The 18,590-nt window shown below is 43.0% G+C and overlaps 1 protein-coding gene across 11 annotated transcripts in view; it reads left to right on the forward strand.

Annotated features, from left to right (window-relative positions):
* Nucleotides 1-452: 452 nt before the first annotated feature.
* fam53b (family with sequence similarity 53 member B) overlaps nt 453-18,590 on the forward strand; it is a 103,500-nt gene continuing 85,362 nt past the window's right edge. For 2 of the 11 annotated variants that reach the window (XM_033033735.1, XM_033033734.1), the window contains exon 1: nt 453-623. The gene's annotated coding sequence lies outside the window, so the exon portion shown is untranslated. The other 9 variants (XM_033033741.1, XM_033033737.1, XM_033033733.1 and 6 more) reach the window with 5 other exon arrangements.

Here is an 18,590-nt window from a genome sequence, read left to right on the forward strand (position 1 = left end):
GCTTTTTGTGTCTATCTTAATTACAGTATTTGTTGTATTTGCCACTTTACTTTTTTTCTGGTCGTCAGTAATTGTTGAATAAATGATTGCTTTATCTGTGCACGGTTATTTTCTGGTGTAAAAGGCTTGACAATTGCTTCTACGGGCGGGGTTGTTTCATTTAGCTGCCGATCTATTCCAGCAGTTCAATGCCCCTGCTTCTTGCAGAGTCGGGAGCTTGGGTCGTTGCGCCACCTAGCACGATCATCGCGACAGTATCGAACTCAGTCTGGGGGAAGGGGTAGTTTCCATCACCAAACATTTTTAAAAAATATATAAAGCTGACATTGTACGCTGTTTATAAAAATGAAATCATCGGCCGTTTGTACATCACGCATTGGGAATTAACTTTATTTTCCTCGCGAGTAGAAAAAGCAAGCGCACGCACAGCTTCAGAAGAAGCAGTCTGTCCAGGAAGTGACAAACCTACTTCCCTTCATTTCAGCCGATTGGCAGTAATGAGTGGACAGCTCCGCGGCAGGAAGACGGGGCAGCGGAGGGGAACGGGCCAGCGGACACTTGGCCGGAGTTAGAAGGTAGACCTGCGGACCCTGGATCCCACCAACGCGGGCTGCCCTCCCTGGGTACGTGGTCTACCAGCGGGCGAACGAGTACTGGGTGGGCTGGGGGCAGAGCCCGTGACTCTCCCTCCCCTCTATCTCCCCCTCTCCTCCATCTCCCACGCTATCCTCCCTCCCTCTCCATCCCCCTCCCCCCCACCGCCTCCCTGTCCCCCCCAACCCCCCCTCTCACTCCCCCAACCCCCCCCCCCATCTCCCTCTCCTCCCCCACACCTCCCCCCACCTCCACCACCATCTCCCTCCCACCCTCCCTCTCTCTCCCACCCTCCCTCTCTCTCCCACCCCCTCTCTCCTTCCCACCCTCTCTGTCTCCCTCCCACCCACAGCCTCTCTCCCTCTCCCTCCTTTCTCTCTCCTCCCCCCTCTCTCCCTCCCTCCTTCCCCCTCTCTCCCTCCCTCCATCCCTCTCCCTCCCTCCCTCCCACACTCCTCCCTCCCTCCCTCCCTCCCCCCGCGGTGATGCAGTGCGCGGATATGGTTACACTGTGTGTGTGAAGTGAGTCAGTGACAGTGGGGGCCGGAGTGGGAGCAGCGCTCAACAACAGCTGAAGCCCGTCCGTACACAAGGGGTGAGCGTGTCCTCAGCACAGCACCGCCGTCGGCTACTGTGAGACCAACACAGCGCCGTTGACAACCGCCTCCGAAGAAATAACGTTGGCGAAAAAAATGTATATATATTTATATTTAAAAAATATATATCTACCCATCTAATTAACCGATCCAACGCGCCGCATCCTCTTAGTCCCGAAAGGATGGATGATCCTGTGGGTATTCACTTTCCTGTGATTATATCATAATTGCAAGTCCAGCCCGTGTCCAAAGTAATATTTAAATAAATATATCCGGGACCGAGTAAAGAATGCGAGGCTTATTTACGTTCAGTAACGCCTTTTGTTCCAGAGTTTTATTGTGATTTTTGATTTTTCTTCGAGGGGATTTGTATTTCTGAGGGGGGGGGTCGTTATTGTTCGGATGAGGTATTGATGATTTTGTTTTAAAGTGGGAGCTTCAGGTTTTTCTTGGAGTGTGTGGTCGATTGCATTTAGAGCGGATTGGCATCCCGCTGGCGGGCTGAACGTGACTGCACATGGCCAGGGGTCGCTGCCCGCCCCGGGTCTGCCCTTGTAGACTCCCTCCCTCCCAGCATCTAGCGTCTGTGCTCTGGGAAACGCCAACTAACCCTCAAGCGTTTTCTGCCCAGTGTTTGTTTCTCCCGTGTCACGATTGCCACGACTCTTTTTTTAAAAAAGTTTTGTCTTTTTTTATTATTGCGGTTTTGTCTTTTTTATTATTATTAAAGACTCGCAATTCTGGTGGTATTTTAAATGACTTTTGTTCTTAGTCCCGGGAAGCAAAAGTAAAGCCTGGTAGGCAATCATGTGAACCAGTTCTGTACTCAGATGCCATCTCCCCCTACTGTGTTCACAGATCAGCACTACTTTGCTCTATATAGAGAATGGATTATGAATGTACAGCTTTGTGTTATTTGTATTTTGCAATGTATAGCATTTGCAGTTTTTCTGGAACACTAAATAATCCTCGATTTCTTCCAAACTGTAGTAATGCTGCTTGGAGCATTTCAGGGTTGATTGGGGCATGATGCCATTAGATAAAGTACAGATTATGCTCCGAGTAACCATGCTGATAAATGAAGGGAGGTGTGATTTGCTGCCAAGATTAGATAAGACTCTGGTATATTCCTCCTGCACGGGCGAGTGCCACAGTGCAGAGCTGTTCCTAGCTGGGACGATGGAATGTGTAAGGTATTCTGAGGCTTGAGATTGGTGGCACATAGAAAGCATTGTGCAGTAAGTACTCGTGCATACCTTTAGGCAGACAGCTGGCAACAGTATATGTAGCATTGTAACACTGTAACACATGATGTTGTTTCGAATAAACATTAGCTCCACTTATTTCCTTTGTTGTCGCACACCATTGACCGTGCATATCACCAACTCCTTGCTGTTTTTAAGTTCTGTTTTCCACAGGACAGCAGGGCTTATTACTTTGATTTTTCATACATTTCATTTCAGGAGAATAAGAGTAAAAATGTCTCCATGCATTTAATGTATCTTAAGTTAATTGATACATTTAATTGAAAAAAACAGTTGAAAGAGTTCAACCCTGTTAAGGTGGGCTGAAGGATCTAGAATATCAGAATTTTTAAAAATCAAAGTGTGAATCTTTTATTCATCTGTTGCTACTTAACTCTCTGACAGTAATCCCTATTTAGCCAAAATTAACTTGTATCCATGTTAGACAAAAATGCTGGAGAAACTCAGCGGGTGCGGCAGCATCTATGGAGCAAAGGAAATAGGCAACGTTTTGGGCCAGAACCCTTCTTCAGACTGATGTGAGGGTGGGGAGGGGGTGAAGAAGAAAGGAAGAGGTGGAGCCAGTGGGCTGAGGGAGAGCTGAGAAGGGGAGGAGAAAGTAAGGACTACTTAAAATTAGAGAAGTCAATGTTCATATCGCTGGGGTGCAGACTGTAATCATGTAACATCTTTGCATCTTCATAATGGGTTTCCTTTTGAAGTGTAGACATGTTTGAGGGTTTAAAAAGGTATTGTGTTGTTTGGGGAAGTAATGCTAGCCAGGACTGTTGGTTATCTTCTTGGATTTAATGGAGAGTGAATGCCATTTAATAACATGTAGTACTCCCACAAAGCCACCCTGGAATGTGACTTGATTATCTACTCAATTATGTTTTAGTTTTATTTGAACTGAAAACCCCTGATGTGGGGACAAGAATGTTACCAAATGCTTCCAACTGAGCAATTTGATACATTGTTTTGTGGTAGCAGCAGCTGTTGTATAGCAACCTTTGAAGCAGCAAACTATTCCACAAGAGATTCATGAAACGTTTATACAAAATAAAGTTTCATGTAGGTAGTGCCTTCATAAACCTGAGATGTCCCACTCATTTAGACAATGAAAACATTTCTCAAGCATACTTGATGTTGTAATACTATCGACTTTACTTTCCCATATCATACAAATACTGAAGAAATTACATGATAGACCCTCATTTTGAGAATTGATAAATTTGATTAGTTTATTGGGGGGAAAAAAAACTATGGCCCTCGAAATCTTTTGATATAGAGAGAATACCTTTGTTTCCCATCATGTCAAGAGATTACACATCTGATTAGAGCAGATATCTTTTGGAATTGTTGAAGGAAGAATTTGATTTATTTTGTTTTGGAACAATGAATAGCTTTAACTTGTGAGACATACTGCTTTGTAACTATAGAACTTTTTAATCCAAAATTTATGGAATTTCCATTTGGAATGGGAAGAATAAAATATTTTTAAAATTCCAGAAAGTGCTGGAGTAACTCAATGGGTCAGGCAGCATCTCTGGAGAACAAGGGTAGGTGACATTTTGGGTCGGGACCCTTCTTCCGACTGATTGCGGCATTAGGGAGGGGGGGGGGGGGGAAATCTGGAAGAGAGGAGGGCGAGTAGAAGGCCTGATGAGTGATAAATGGATATGGGTGCTGGGGGTTTTGATAGGCAGATGGCATAAAAAAGACACAGTGCTGGAGTAAGTGGGTCAGGTCTGGACACTCCAGACTAATGAAGCAGACCTCATATCAATTAACTTTTTTTCTACAATGTAACATTATTTTGAAATGCACATTGGTACAATTTTTCACTTAAATAACAAACAAATTTAAGCTTAGTCTTGAAAGTTCCTTATTTATTGTGGAATAACAGCAGCAAATCTTTTTAATAGGTAAAGAAGGGAAAACTTCTTTACTCTATTACAATATCTTTCAAATTGCTCTTGGGAGGGGTAGTCACCATTCTTTCCAAATACCTTCAAACTAGACATTTTAAACATTTCTAAATGGCATCCATGGTAATGTATCAGTTTAAGGAATGCAGGGACAAGTGTTTCAGCTAAAGGCAATGAGACTGTTGTGCGCTCTTTTCGTATCGTAAGCATTCAGGCACATTTTAACAACCCTTTTTATCTGTACCTTTGCCAACATACTGAGTTAAACAGCCTCTCACCAGTTTCATCAGAGTTGGTATGTGCCACCCACAGATCTGACCTTGTTGATGATGACTGCGCTGTCATGAAGGGCAAGATTAGCATCTGCTGCATAAGGTGTTTAAAGTACTTGGCAAGCAACATTTAGGTCAATTCTTCATCTCGTTTGTAGATTACTGGCAAGTTATGGTGTGCACCTTATTCCCAGAGAAAATAAGTAAATAAATAAACTAATATGGCATTTTGAAAATACTTGTTTTAATATCCATAAACACCACTCTTGTTCATCCTTGCACATGTTGAAATAGATAATGCTAGAAATACTCAGTGGGTCAGGCGGTTTGATGTGCCTTTGACCTACAGAGGTAGATCGTCTTATTGAGTCCACATCACAAGACTAGAAATTGTTCAGCCAGAGCTTAACACACTTCTCAGCATCTGCATACATTGGCGTGTTGTGCTTCTTGTGCATAGAGGTGGAAAGATTGGTGGAACAGGGCCGGGACATGAACGTTCTTTCCTTGACCCCACAGAGGTAGATGGGAAGTCAGGACCGTACTCTAGCTGGCCAGAGGATGGTTCAGTTGCCTGATAACAGCTGGGAAGAAATTGTCCCTGAATTTGGAGGCGTGCGGTTTCAAACCTCTGAACCTCTTGCTTGATGGGAGAGGGGAGAAGAAAGAGTGATCTGGGTGAGACCGGTCCTTGCTAATGCTGGTGGCTTTGCTGAGGCAGTGTAAGTGTAGATGGAGTCAATGGAAGGCAGTTTGGTTTGTGTGATGGTCTGGGCTATGTCCACAACTCTCTTATTCTTCAAATTGTTAAGCAGCAATACATATCAGAAGAAAGGGAAAAGAAGAAAATTTGAAAAATTGGTAATTTCACAGCATCTGGAATAATATTCAGCAAGTTAGAACCAGCTTTCAAAGTCGAGTGACAGTATACATCCAGAAACAACAACCAATGCAACTATTGCCAATTCTTTTTCAAACATTTGTAGTCCCATGTAAGTTAGCAGCAATGTTTCATTTTTATGGAGATTGTCTATTTAAGAGTGTCTATTTCCTGAGGGTGTTGAATGGCAGGAAGTGTAGTTATATATATTCTAATCCCGTTTGCATTACATATCAATGAAGTAACCATATATTTGGCAGATTCAAGTTATTTATCCGCACATGCTTTTTAATCACCTCAGAGCTTCCAAATGTAACAATGACTTCAATTGTGATTTATATTTAAACTGCGTGTTTGGCAGATTCTTGTCTTCATAACAAATGTGGCACTGAAACAAATATTGGGTATTATTGGTTATTGTGTTATTTTGGAATTCCTTATCTGACAATGACATAAGGTGAGTTCATAGTCGCCATTGTAAACATTAATCTGGATTAGTTTCAGGATATTAATAGCAACATTTGTGGAAACACCAGTATGACAGGATAACTGAACTTGATGGATTTGATTGGTCCAAGAACACCAGGCCTCCTACACTACTGGTAAATCCTATCTGTAAATGTAGTGCGTGATTAAAAATACGTTGCAATACGTGACACGTTGCAATTATTGTAAGCCAGTCTTCCGATGGTATGTCTTATTCCCTTGATTATTATAACTTCTGTACTGTTTCATTTTGTTTTGCTGATTTTTTTTTTTCCCTTTCTAGTTTTGTGAACCAGAACCCCACCCTCTTGTTTTCACCATGATCCCCTCAGATCAACCTCATGGTCATCTTCTACATCATAAGCACAAGTGCAAAACACATTTTGTAATGAAATAGAAACAGGGAGTGAATTGCCTTATTTGGCTTCATAAATCTGGAGGGTTAATTGTCCATCAATCTTATCAGTTGCTGAATCAATTAAATAACTGCAGGGTATTGCAGATACCCTTTCTTCTCTGAGTTTGATTTTTAGTCTGCCAGTAACATAAAAGACAATTTGAGCCACATTTTGTCAATGTGCAGTTTTCAGAAAGAAGGATTATTGATTTGAGCTGCAATTAGTATTGAGAAATGATTTATAGCTGATTTACCAGAAAACTGACATGCAATACATTCTATAAATCTGCAAGGGTGGAATGTATCTGATATACAGAAATCGTTTAAGTTTTGTAGCAGTTTTAATGGAAAATGTTTTGGGTTTTTTTGTGAGCTTTAGAGCTCTTTCACGAGTGAGGTTTATTTGAAGTAAAATCTCCATTACCGGTGCAATCAGGTGGAGCAGGAGTGAAAGTTGTGTTTGTTCTCAGAGAGCCCGTGGTTGATTAAAGTAGTAACTTGAGATTTGCTATTTTGTGGGATCTGTGTTTTTATGCTACAAATAACACGAGTTGCTGGTCATCATTTCAGAACAGTCTGTCAGTGAGAAATTTATTTCAGAGCCATGTGGCCCCTAGGTGAAAACAATGAGCAAGGAACTGAGGCAAGGAGGACAATGAAGAGTTTTGTACTGCCACTTTTAGTTTGCCAGCTACAAAAGATAAGAACTGAAGGAAAGCAAAAGTAATTGGCCTTTAGTCTCATATAATGCTGTTTTGCAAATGGAAAATCTTCAGGCTTAATTGTTTTGTAACAAATTCAGCGATAAATATAAAAAGGCCACATTTTACAGGAGTGGATAATGTCACATTGCAAAGATTTTGAATGCGCCGGTCTTAAGGATCAGAGCCATCCATTGTGAACTGTTTCGCAAAAAACTCACTGTCTTCTTTGTACACAGTCACGACTTGTTGACTTGACTGGTATCACAGATCTACTACTTAGTAATTACTTTTAATAATTTTGATTTTATTAAAACGTAACATTATTAAAACCACAGCAACAGTAAACATCTGCAGCAGCCATTGTGGTCGTACAGAGTATTCTGAGATTTCCTAGAATTGAGCCAGTCTGATATAAAAGTGAAGGAACATTTTAAGGAAGGATAAGGCCTAGACCTAGGCCACAAACATATTTCTGTCCGCAAACATATTGCTTCCAGCCTCTGAATTGCTCTCATTGAACCTTATTCTACATTTATGCTGTGTTATTTCATTTATAGGTTGTTTTGTATTGCATTGTATTGTATTCAAATTTATTGTCATTGTCTCAATTAGAGACAACGAAATGAATTTCCCTTTACAGTCAGTATCATAAAAATAAATAAATAATAAATAATAAAACATATTACAAATAAAATAGAATTTAAAAAAAAGCACAAACACAGAAAGTCCACGACACAACATAACACAATGGCACCAAGGTGAGGAAGGCACCATAGTCCAGCCAGCCTCCCCTCCGATCTTCCCAGATGTTCACCCGTGGTCGGGGCCTTCCGAGCACCCGCAGTCGCCACCCCGGGCGGCCCGATGCTCAGACCCTCTCACCGGGCTGATGGAACGCCAACGCCGAACCCCGACGGTGAAAATCCTCCTCAGCGGCCCGGACCTCCCGATCAGCCGCCTCCCATCGGAGTCCGCAGCTCCCGAGTCCGCAGGCCGAGCCGGGCAGAGTCGCAGGACCCCACGATGTTTGTCAGCGCCGCCCGCGTTGGGAGCTCCGCGAACCACAGCTCCAGGATGTCGGTGCCGCAGGCCCAGCACTCCGGGCTCCAGACAGCGATCCCCGGTAAGGCATCGCCAGCCCCGTGATGTATCAGCGCTGTTCCGCCGCTGCTGGAGCTCTGGTCGGTCCAGGCAGGAAAGGCCGCGCCAATCCAGTAGGTAGGCCGCTGGGGGGGGCGAGGACGCGACTCGAATAATAGTCGCATCCTCTCCAGGAAGTGACTGAAGGACGGTATCCCCCTTACCGTACCCTCTTCCCCCACATTAAAACGTTTTAAAAAAACATAAAAAACACACTTCAACATAACAAAAAAAACGAAAAAACAAAAAGATACCGGGCTGAAGGTGGAGGCTGCTGGCACCAGCGCCACCGGAAGTACAACTGTTTGCTGTAGAGCCTAATCCAACTGAGTAGTTGGGGCAGAAGGAATAAATAAAATAATGTATATTGTTTCTTCACTGAAGTGCTGCTATAAGAGTAGCATTTATTACCCATCCTTAATTGGCTTTGGGAATTGGAAATTGACATTTTGAAACTCGGCAACCCCTGTGATTGCAGTCTTGCGTGGTAAAGATCTTGTCCTGCTGGTTCATGGTTCAAATTGGGTGCCTGTGGGTGTGTCTATTGTGCTCGCATTCAATCGCCATCCCTGCAACAAGAGATCCCCTTCTGCCCACTTCTTGGAACCTCAGCTCCCTGAAAAAGCAGTTCCAAGGCACCGTCTGAAGGACCCACACCAGCTAGTTGCTTCTTTTGGCCGTGTGATTTCCATCTGATTCTGGGGCAGAGAACAGGAGACCAGACCAAGCCTTGAATCACATCTGACCCACTTTGAGGTTCCAAGTCCAGGTTCACATCCATACACTTTGTATTGGTGAGTGTGGATCTGGTAATACAATTCTAGAGTGTAGACTGATTGGCACATATCTGTCACTATGTAACAGTCATTTCCCCTCATCCCCGATGGCGGGGGGTTGTGGGGGCAGTGTTGTGGGGGAGGGGGGGGGGGGGTGTGGGCAGGGGGGGAGTTGTGGGGGGAGAGGGGCGTGTGGGCAGGGAGGAGTGAGCTTGTAGAAAAGACGGGGAAGAGCCATGGGGGAGAGGGGAGGAGAGCTGGGCTGGGTCTCCCACGCTGGGCTAGGCTGGGTCTCCCACGTTGGGCTAGGCTGGGTCTCCCACTCCAGGCTGGGCTGGGTCTCTGACGCTGGGCTGCATGGGGCTGGGCTGCTTCGGTTCTCTCCAAAAATTGGAAACAACCGCCGGCCATCCTCAGCTCCAGTAAAGATGCGATGGCGCAGGAAGGGGTGGACCGTCCCGGTCAGTGATAGGGGAAGAGACTAATCCGCGCGGTACTGAACGGCAGGAGAAGAGATCGATCTGCGCACGCGCGGTTTGAAAGATTTTTTAAACCTCGCTAACCTTCACGACATTCAACCGATCGGAACGAAACTTGGTGGACTCGCAGCAGAGGAGAATGGTGAGTAAAAATCATAGTGCTATCTCAAACTGTTTTTGCGCCGATAGAAAGGCCGCACAAACCGGAAGATAACAAGATCAGAGGAATTTAGATCATGTGCGGTAGAAGGGATCTGACATCGTTGGTCAACAGGCCTGTTTGCATGCTGCACATGAAGTATGTTCTATGTTACATTGAAGTGTGGTACTGGTGGGCATAGCTCTGATACCATAAGACTTTAATTTCGTGTTGCATGTATTTTGTGTTTTTGTGTTTTTTATGACTGTTGGCAGATCAATTTCCATCCTGGGATAAATAAAGTTGTATTGTATGAAACACTGAGGTATAGTAATGATGGACATGGGCCACTAATTGTAGCACTGGGGTGCACACTAGTAGGCAAAGGCCTGTCCCTGACACGGGAACATATTTATGGTATTGGGGAAATTAGTTTGTCGTAGTGGTACTGTTCGTAGCGGTACGTAGTGGGACAACAACTCAGTTGTTGCCATGCAGTGCTAAAATACAGTACTGGGGGGAACAGGTCAACCACCATGTAACACTTGGGTACAGTACTGGGCAACAGGTCTATCACTTTGAATCATTGGCGCAGGAACAAATCTGTCATTGTATAACAGTAAGACAGTGTTGGTACAGTTTTGTCAACATGTTACATTGGGGCGTAGTGCTGGTACATACAAGCTTATCGCTTTGCAACACTTTGAACTGTTGCCGCTAGTCACCATGTAACATTAGGGTATAGTAGTGGTAGGCACAAATTTATTACTGAGCAATACTTTAGTGCAGTACAAGTGTGCAAGGTCTCACACCATGTAATATTGGTTTATAGTGCTAGTGGGTAATGGTTTGTTTCTATAGTCTGGATACCATACGGATGGGCCTAGGTATGTTGCCATGTAAGACATGTAACTTGAGGATCGGACCCGAAAGCATTGTGCCCGAATAATGTGTTAGTAGACTGTCATTTTTGTAGCACTTTGATACAGTACTAATTGAGAAAATGGAGCATGAAACTTAGCTTGTAGAGAATATAAAAAACGATTGAAGTAGCTTCTGTGGTATTATGTGAAAAGAAAAATATTAGTGAAGGCTCAGTGAGAAATTTATATCAGGCAATAACATATTGGCAGACTAATTAAACAAATGCTCTGCTTTCACAAAGAACACAAACATCTGCCCTGAAATGTTGAGGAACATAGGTCCTAGTGAGACAGGGGAACTGATGGGAACCAGTATAAGCAGGAAAACAAAGTATTAAAGGCTGAAATATTCACATACCTTGTTAGTCTGCATCCCAGAATTTAAGGGAATAGTGAATTCCCACATTCTTTGAACTCTGGACAGTTCTTATGGATTAGGGTAGATAATGTAACCTCACTAGTTAGGAAAGGGGGTAAAGAGAAAACAGGAAATTGTAGACTGTTTAGCTTGATGTTGGTGGCAGAGAAGAATGTTTGGAGAAGAGAGATTTTATCTGATCCTGTCAACATAAATGTATAAGAGGAACTTGAGCTTGATAAGTTTACTGGGATGCTTGACATGCACGATGGATGAGGAGGAAATGGTGGGTGTGGAGTATCTGGGTGCACTGTAGTCTCACCGTAGGACACAAGAGTTCAGCCCTGACGGGTATAGGTCTTTTGCGGCTACCATGAGTACAAACCTGGTAGCCACAGGTCTGTCACTGGGTAACATTTAGGTACAGTAGGGATGGGCAGAGGTTTTTCACCATGTCACACCAAGGTACAGTCCTGGGCGAGAATGGCCACTGCGTAATACTGGGATATAGTAAGGGTGGTCACAGCTCTGTTGCTGGGTAAAACACTATGGCACAGTATGGGTGGGTACAGGTCAGTCTCCATGTTACATTAAGGTATATTATTGTTGCACACATGTCTGTCACTTTCACAATGAAGTATAGTATTGATGAGGATAAGTCTAGCACTATATAATACGGTACACAAAAATGCTGGAGAAACTCAGCGGGTGCAGCAGCATCTATGGAGCGAAGGAGATAGGCAACGTTTCGGGCCAAAACTTTCAATTTTCCAGCATCTGCAGTTCCTTCTTAAACATTATATAACATGGTCTCAGTACTGATGGGCTCGAGTCTGTCACCACGGAACACTAGAACAGTAATAGTAGGAACAGGTCTCTCAGCATGTTACAATGGGATATTGTGTGGTTACAAATCTGTCACTAGCATGGACACAAGTATCACTACATTGCAGGGCACAGCTATGACACGTGCTTCTTGCTGGTACAGACAAAAATTTTGCTGAACAATTTATTGAGTTGATGCAGACAAATTGGGCTTAAAGAGTTTTTGAACTGCCTTCCCCCCTGCTTTGGTCATCTTTCCAGGTCATGCTCTCATTGAAGACAAGATTGGGTGCATAAAGTTGAAGGACAACGGGTCCTTCTTGAAGACAGAGGGTTGTGATGGAAGTGTAATTTTCTGGCTCTAGGATGGATTCCATTGGTGTTTCACAGGGATCAGAACAGGTATTTCTGTTGATTGTGAAGTCTATCAATGACTTGGATAAAAATGTAGTTAGTTTGTAAGTTTGCAGATGACGACAAAATTGGTGACGTCCCAGACTATCAATTTATATCAGTTATAGATGTGGGTGTAAAAATGGCAGATGGAATGTAATCTAGGCAAGTGTATGGTGTTGCACTTTGGGACATTAAATGTCAGGACACTTAATGATAGGTGCATGAACATTGATGTTCAGAAGGCTCTTGGTTCCATGTTCATAGCCCCCCAAAAGTCACAACACAAATAGATAGTGACAAAGAAGACCTATCATACACTTGGGGCATTCAGTATAAGAGTCAGGAAATGATGAAGCATTTTATAAAAACTTTAGTTGGGCCAATTTGGAGTGTTGTGTTCAGTTCTGGCCACCCCATTATAGGAAGGATGTGGAGACTTTGGAGAGGGAGCAAAAGAGATTTAGCAGGATGTTTTGTGGATTATTAGCTGTAAAGAAAGGTTGGCCAAACCTGGAGAAACAAGGAACTGCAGGTGCAGTTTTAAAATAAAAAGACACAATGTTTTGAAGTAACTCAGTGGGTCAGGCAGTATCTACTGGTCCAGACCTGAAAAATCATCCATCCATGTTCTCGAGAGATGCTGCCTGACCCGGTGAGTTACTCCACCACTTTGTGTTTCACTTTGACAAACTTGAATTGCATTCTGTGGAGCATCGGAAGCTGAGGGGAGACCTGATAGGAGTTTATAAAATTATGAAGGGCATAGATAGAGTGGAGAGTCAGAAGCTTTTTTCCCCAGGGTGTAAATGTCAAAGAACTAGAGGGCATAGGTTTAAGGTGAGATGGGTAAAATGTATACACAGAGGGTTGTGCATGGCTGGAACACTCTGCAACGGGTGATAGAGGTGTTTAAGAGACTTTTAGATAGGCACTGTGCACAGAAGGGGTTAGCTTAAGTTTGCACCATGCAAGAGACAGACATTTTGGGCCAAAGGGTCTGTTTCCTGTGCTGTGCTGTTCTTTGTTTATTGAGTGTGGACATCGAGAAAATATGTATAGTTTCCTGACTTGGAAAATGTTTTCCCTCAGGTGATGGAGCTGGCTTTTCTTTAAAAAGAAGCACTTAGGTTTTATGTACTTTTCTGAATAGCTTGGATACAATAAATTGCATTGCTCTCGAGTTGCTCTTGGAGCTGGTTTGGATTGTAAATCTGGTCTTCCCAGTAAAAAAAAAAGGCTGTGCGCCACTGATTTAGACTAAGTGACAGTGGAAGAACAGCAACATCGTTCCAAGTGAGAATGGTGTGTGGGGTGTAGGTGATGGAATTTCCACGCTCCTGCTTCATGGGAGATTTGGCTGGTTTGCGGGCTGCTGTTGATGAGTTGCTGCATTACTTCTTGTAGCTGGTAAACACTGTAGTCATGGTGAAGGGAATGAATATTTTGGATGGTGGATCTGGTGCCAGAGAAGCGGACTGGGTTGTTTTGGATAATATCAATTATCTTGAGTGCTGTTAGAGCTGTACTCATCCAGATGAACAGTGAGTATTCTTCGCCACTTCTGTCTTGTAAATGGTGGAAAGCTAGGAGATGAGCCAATTGTTGCAGAATGTTCAGCCTCTGACCTGCTCTTGTAACCACTATATTTATCTGATTGGCCCAGTTAATACCGTGTTTAATGATGGCACCCAGAATGTTGTGTGTAAGAAGGAACAGCAGATGCTGGTTAAAACCGAAGATATGCGCAACAAGCTGGAATAACTCCGCTTTTTGTGTCTATCCCCCAGAATGTTAATTGTGCTAGACTAGATGTTATGGTATTGCTGTCAATTGTCATTTAGAGGTGACCAGTTTCCTTTATTGAAGTTTCCAATTTGCCTGAAAGGTCATAAGAACAAGAAATGTGAATAGGAGTAGGCCTTTTATCCTTTTGAGCAATTCTCAAAAAACATCATTCCATCAAAATATTATCATGAGAGTGTTGTTGACTTCGGTGCAGTATAGAAATGTATTTTCCCTCAGATATAAGCGTTAGAAGGGTTCACACGATGAAATGGTAGGAACAAGAACAAGACATGGAATAGCCATAGAACAGGTTGCTTTTCTGCCTGCCCAGGTATAGAGTGGCTATGGGTTAGCATTAAAAAAAGACAACTGTTTGAAATGCCACTATAGTCCAGACAATGTGTCTATTGACAGTGTTTTCCCCAAGGTGAGTCTGACTGAAGTAGGTTAAATCAAAGATCCATCGTGACAGATAAGCTTCAAGTACTATTTTTCCGAACCAAAACTATCCATTAGCAAGTCTATAAAGCTATTTGGCAAATGGAACTCTAATAATATCTCTAATAATGCATCCTAACCCAGTTATTTTTCATCCTTGACACTTTGAGATCTCCTATTCCATGTCTCTGTACATAGATACAAATAAAGTAAATACTGTTTAGATTTTACATAAACAAATATTTAATGAAAGTAATTCAAGATTGCATTGAATATGTTATAAACATCCACATTTAAAGACCCATTTTCTGTTCTGCTGCTCATGTTACCTCACCTCTGGAATGGTTTTGAATTCATATTTTGATCAAGGCTGCACCAATGTAGTCCTGGCTGAACTCAAACTGACCCTTATAAGCATGTTATTGTCGAATAAGTGTCACTGACTGACTGGTCCTTTAAACAAGACCTGCCATCAATCAACATGAAATGTTGGGTGGGTGGTTGGCTGCTTTGGACGGGTGCTTCCTCCCCCCTGCCCCTCTTGTGGGAAAAGAAATACTAGTAATGGAGGAGTCTGGGGCGTGGCTTGTCGGCATGCATCTGCAAGTATGACTGACTGTAACAGACTTGACTAGTCCTGTGGGATAGCTCCCACAAGTTTGGCACGTCTTCTGGTGTTAGCAAGGAAATCTCTGCAGGATTGACGAGGCTGGCAATATGTTTTGTGTGCCTGAAACTAATAGCTAGACTGTGCTGCCTGGGCTTATTATTATACATGTTTACTGTGGTTTTGGCCATCTCAGTGAAGTTAGGTTGTTTCCCAGTGCAGAGTTGTTGTTTCAGAGTCAGGGTGGTAACAGATTTCTTTGCTTCATGGTTATTTAGCTGACTTCAGCATGACATTTGCCAATATTTGTTAGTTATTCTTGTTTTACTTTAATTGGCTGAATGCACGTGCCCTTTACTGACATGTTAGAATTTTTAGATAATAAAGTAGGGGATCTGGAAATACACAAAACCGTGATGCTACCAAAAAGCAACAAAAGCTTTTCACTGTACCTCGGTACACGTGACAATAAACTAAACTGAACTGAACCAAAGCCATTTGCAAAAATCACCTTTAAATTAACTGGGAACTGAGCATAATGGTGATGATGGTTTGTTTAATAAATCAGTTTAATCTGCCTTGTAGCACATAGATATACTTAGATGCAAGTAATCCATAATTTATAGGGATAGTGTCTTACCCCCCACCTTCCCTTCCTGCCCTGGCGTAGGTACATACTGCCAATCTTTCATTATGGCTTGGCCAAAATGGTGGATTTTACTTTGCTAAAACCCGCTTCCATTCTGGGAAGACTGTTATCAAAGGGCTACAAGAGTTTAAAGTGAATGTCTGCCACATCATCCATAAGCTTGTAACTATAATTTTATCTTTGCTTTGCACGTAGCTGACTTCCTCCTTGCTTTCCAATTTGGCAACAGAAAGCCAGTGATCCTGGAAATGCAAACAAACAACATTTACTTATTTAGCCAGCAGTGTTATATTTTTTTAAAATGTACTGGTTTTAAACTATTTGAGTTCCTCTACACCATATGAAATTAATCATAATTCATTTAAAATGTTCGATCTTTCCTCAAGGAAAACTGGTGCAATTCCTTGATCTTTAAAACAAAGACAAAAATCAAGGAAAAGAAAATAAAGCCTGGAAATTAATTTAGTTCAAATTGAGTGTTTAAGCAGTTAAAGCAGTGATTTAAAAAATTGTCAAAGGATTGTGATCTTTAATTGCTATCCTTATATAATTAATTGTATGGTCACATTTTAAATGAAAAATGGTGGGCCCTAATGTTACCTGCTGAATATTTGGAGTGAAGTTTGGACCTTGGAGTTCCAGCCTTTAAAAACCTTCAGAGACGTACAGCATAAAATCAGACCCGTTTGTCCAATTGGGTTTATGCCAACCATGGAGCACCCATTTCTATAATGATTTGTTTATGGAGGTATATAGAATATGGAGGTAATCCTACTTAATTACCCCCCATATTCTATTACTTATATAGGGAGTAGGGACAATTTACAGTGGAGAGTTAACTGAGCCATCTGCATGTCTTTGTCACATGGGAGGATACCTGAGCACTTGGAGGAAGTCCACGTGTGAACTCCACACAGACAGCACCAGAGATCAGGACTGGAGCTGTGAGGGAGCACCTCTACTAGTCAAGTCATTGCATTGCACTTGGAGGGAGACTTGGAGTAAGGTCCGCTCACAGGCCAAAAATATTATCTTGCTCTTGTGCTTGCTATCGCACTCACTTGCTCAATATCTCGTTTTACCATACTGACTGGTTTGGAGGAAAGTGTCCATGGGCAGCATGAGGGCGCAGCGATAGAGTTGTTGTCCTACAGCGCCAGAGACTTGGGTTCGATACTGACTATGGGTGCTGCCTGTATGGGGTTTGTACATTCTACCCGTGACATGATTGAGGTTTCTCCAGGAAGCTCCAATTTCCTCCCCCACACCAAAGATGTACAGTTTTGTCGGCTAATTGGCTCGGTTTGAATGTAAGATGTCCTTAGTGTGTGTAGGATAGTGTTATTGTGCAGGGATCGCTGGTCAGCGGGGACTTGGTGGATTGAAGGGCCTGTTTCCGCGCTATATCTCGAAATGGAACTAACTTCTAAACTCTCGAAGAACATTGGAGCAGCCAAGTCCAATGCCTCTGGTGCAGCCTAGCAGGTTTGTAATCTCCATGCAATGCAGTTATCTATCGCCTCATCTACTGTGCTTCCTCACTCATTGAAATGAACAATATCTAGATCTGAACTGTGTGCTGGGCATTTTTTGGCTGTTGGTTTATTAAAGAAATTGATCCTGACAATGCATTGGAAGATTTTTTTAAGAATCTCAACTGATTGAAATCTGCAGACTGATTAATGGTTGGAGCCATTTGCTGTGAATTGTTTGACCTTTTCTGAAGATTGATATTAAAAACAGTAGGTGTGATCTGCCCAGGCGGAATTGAATCTTGACTGGTATTCTAAGAAAGCTATCACAGGGAGAATGATCATTGTTTCATGTTATTGAGCCAAATAACAGAGTTGGTATATTTTTGCAGTGCTTGTGTCTCGGACTGCATGCTGGCTGTTTTTCAACCTTCAGCCAGAGAATACCCACTAGGTAAACTAACTAGTGCTCCCACAATTTAACAAATACCTTCAATTTGCTTATGGCAGACACAAAATGCTGGAGAGACTCAACGGGTGAGGCAGCATCTATGGAGGTAAGGAATTGGCGACATTTCGGGTCGAGACCCTTCTTCACACTGATGCCGGGGGAGGGGATAGGACAAAGAAAGAATGTAGGTGGAGACAGTGGGACCAGTGGGAGAACTGGGGGAGGGGGAGGGGGAGGGGGGGGGGGGGAATGAAGAGAGAGAGAGAGCATGGGCTACCTGAAGTTACAGAAGTCAATGTTCATTCTGCTGGGGTGTAAACTACCCAAGCAAAATATGAAGTGCTGTTCCTCCAATTTGCGCTGGGCCTCACTTCATTTGCTTATGTCAGAGTGCTCTGCTGCTGGAAGAATGCAGTTGACTGTTTTGAGATGAGGCCAAAACTGCCACTTGTTAACTGAAGAATGTGTATTGCAATGGCAGATGTTGGTGAATGGACTGAAACCTTTTTCACTTCGTACATCTAAACAATTGGTGGTCTACTTGACAAGTCCTGACAAGATAGCCAGGTAGAGTTTCCCGCTTGTAACCATCCTGATGTTGGAAAGGTCAATGTGACAGTAACCATGACTTTGAAAAGTCCAAGCATGGGTACAAGGCTAGAGCTTGGACTGCAATGGACATGACCCTCCATGCTGGCGTCTTGGTGAAGACTTCTTCTCAGAGTGATTGGGTAAGGAACATTAATTCACACAGATGCTGTGAGTGTACCACTGTGGGTTTGTCACTGAGTTCTTTAGTGCCTCTGCCTTCAGGCCATGGCCTCAGCAATGGGTGCCTCAATAATAACCACACCACTTCCTGCACTGGGACTATAGACGTGGCTGTGTCCGTGTCCCTGTTCCAAGTTTTCTACCAACACCCATGGAAGCACCATGCATCCACCTAAGTGCCATGTCCTGAAACAGCAGAGCAGGTAAAAGAAGCATCAGTGATGATTGAAAACACATTTGGCCATGAGCAGGCAGCCTCCAGAGAGTTGTGAAGAAGAGT

The sequence above is a fragment of the Amblyraja radiata genome, chromosome 15, assembly GCF_010909765.2.
Source record: "Amblyraja radiata isolate CabotCenter1 chromosome 15, sAmbRad1.1.pri, whole genome shotgun sequence".
NCBI classification, from domain to species: Eukaryota; Metazoa; Chordata; class Chondrichthyes; order Rajiformes; family Rajidae; genus Amblyraja; species Amblyraja radiata.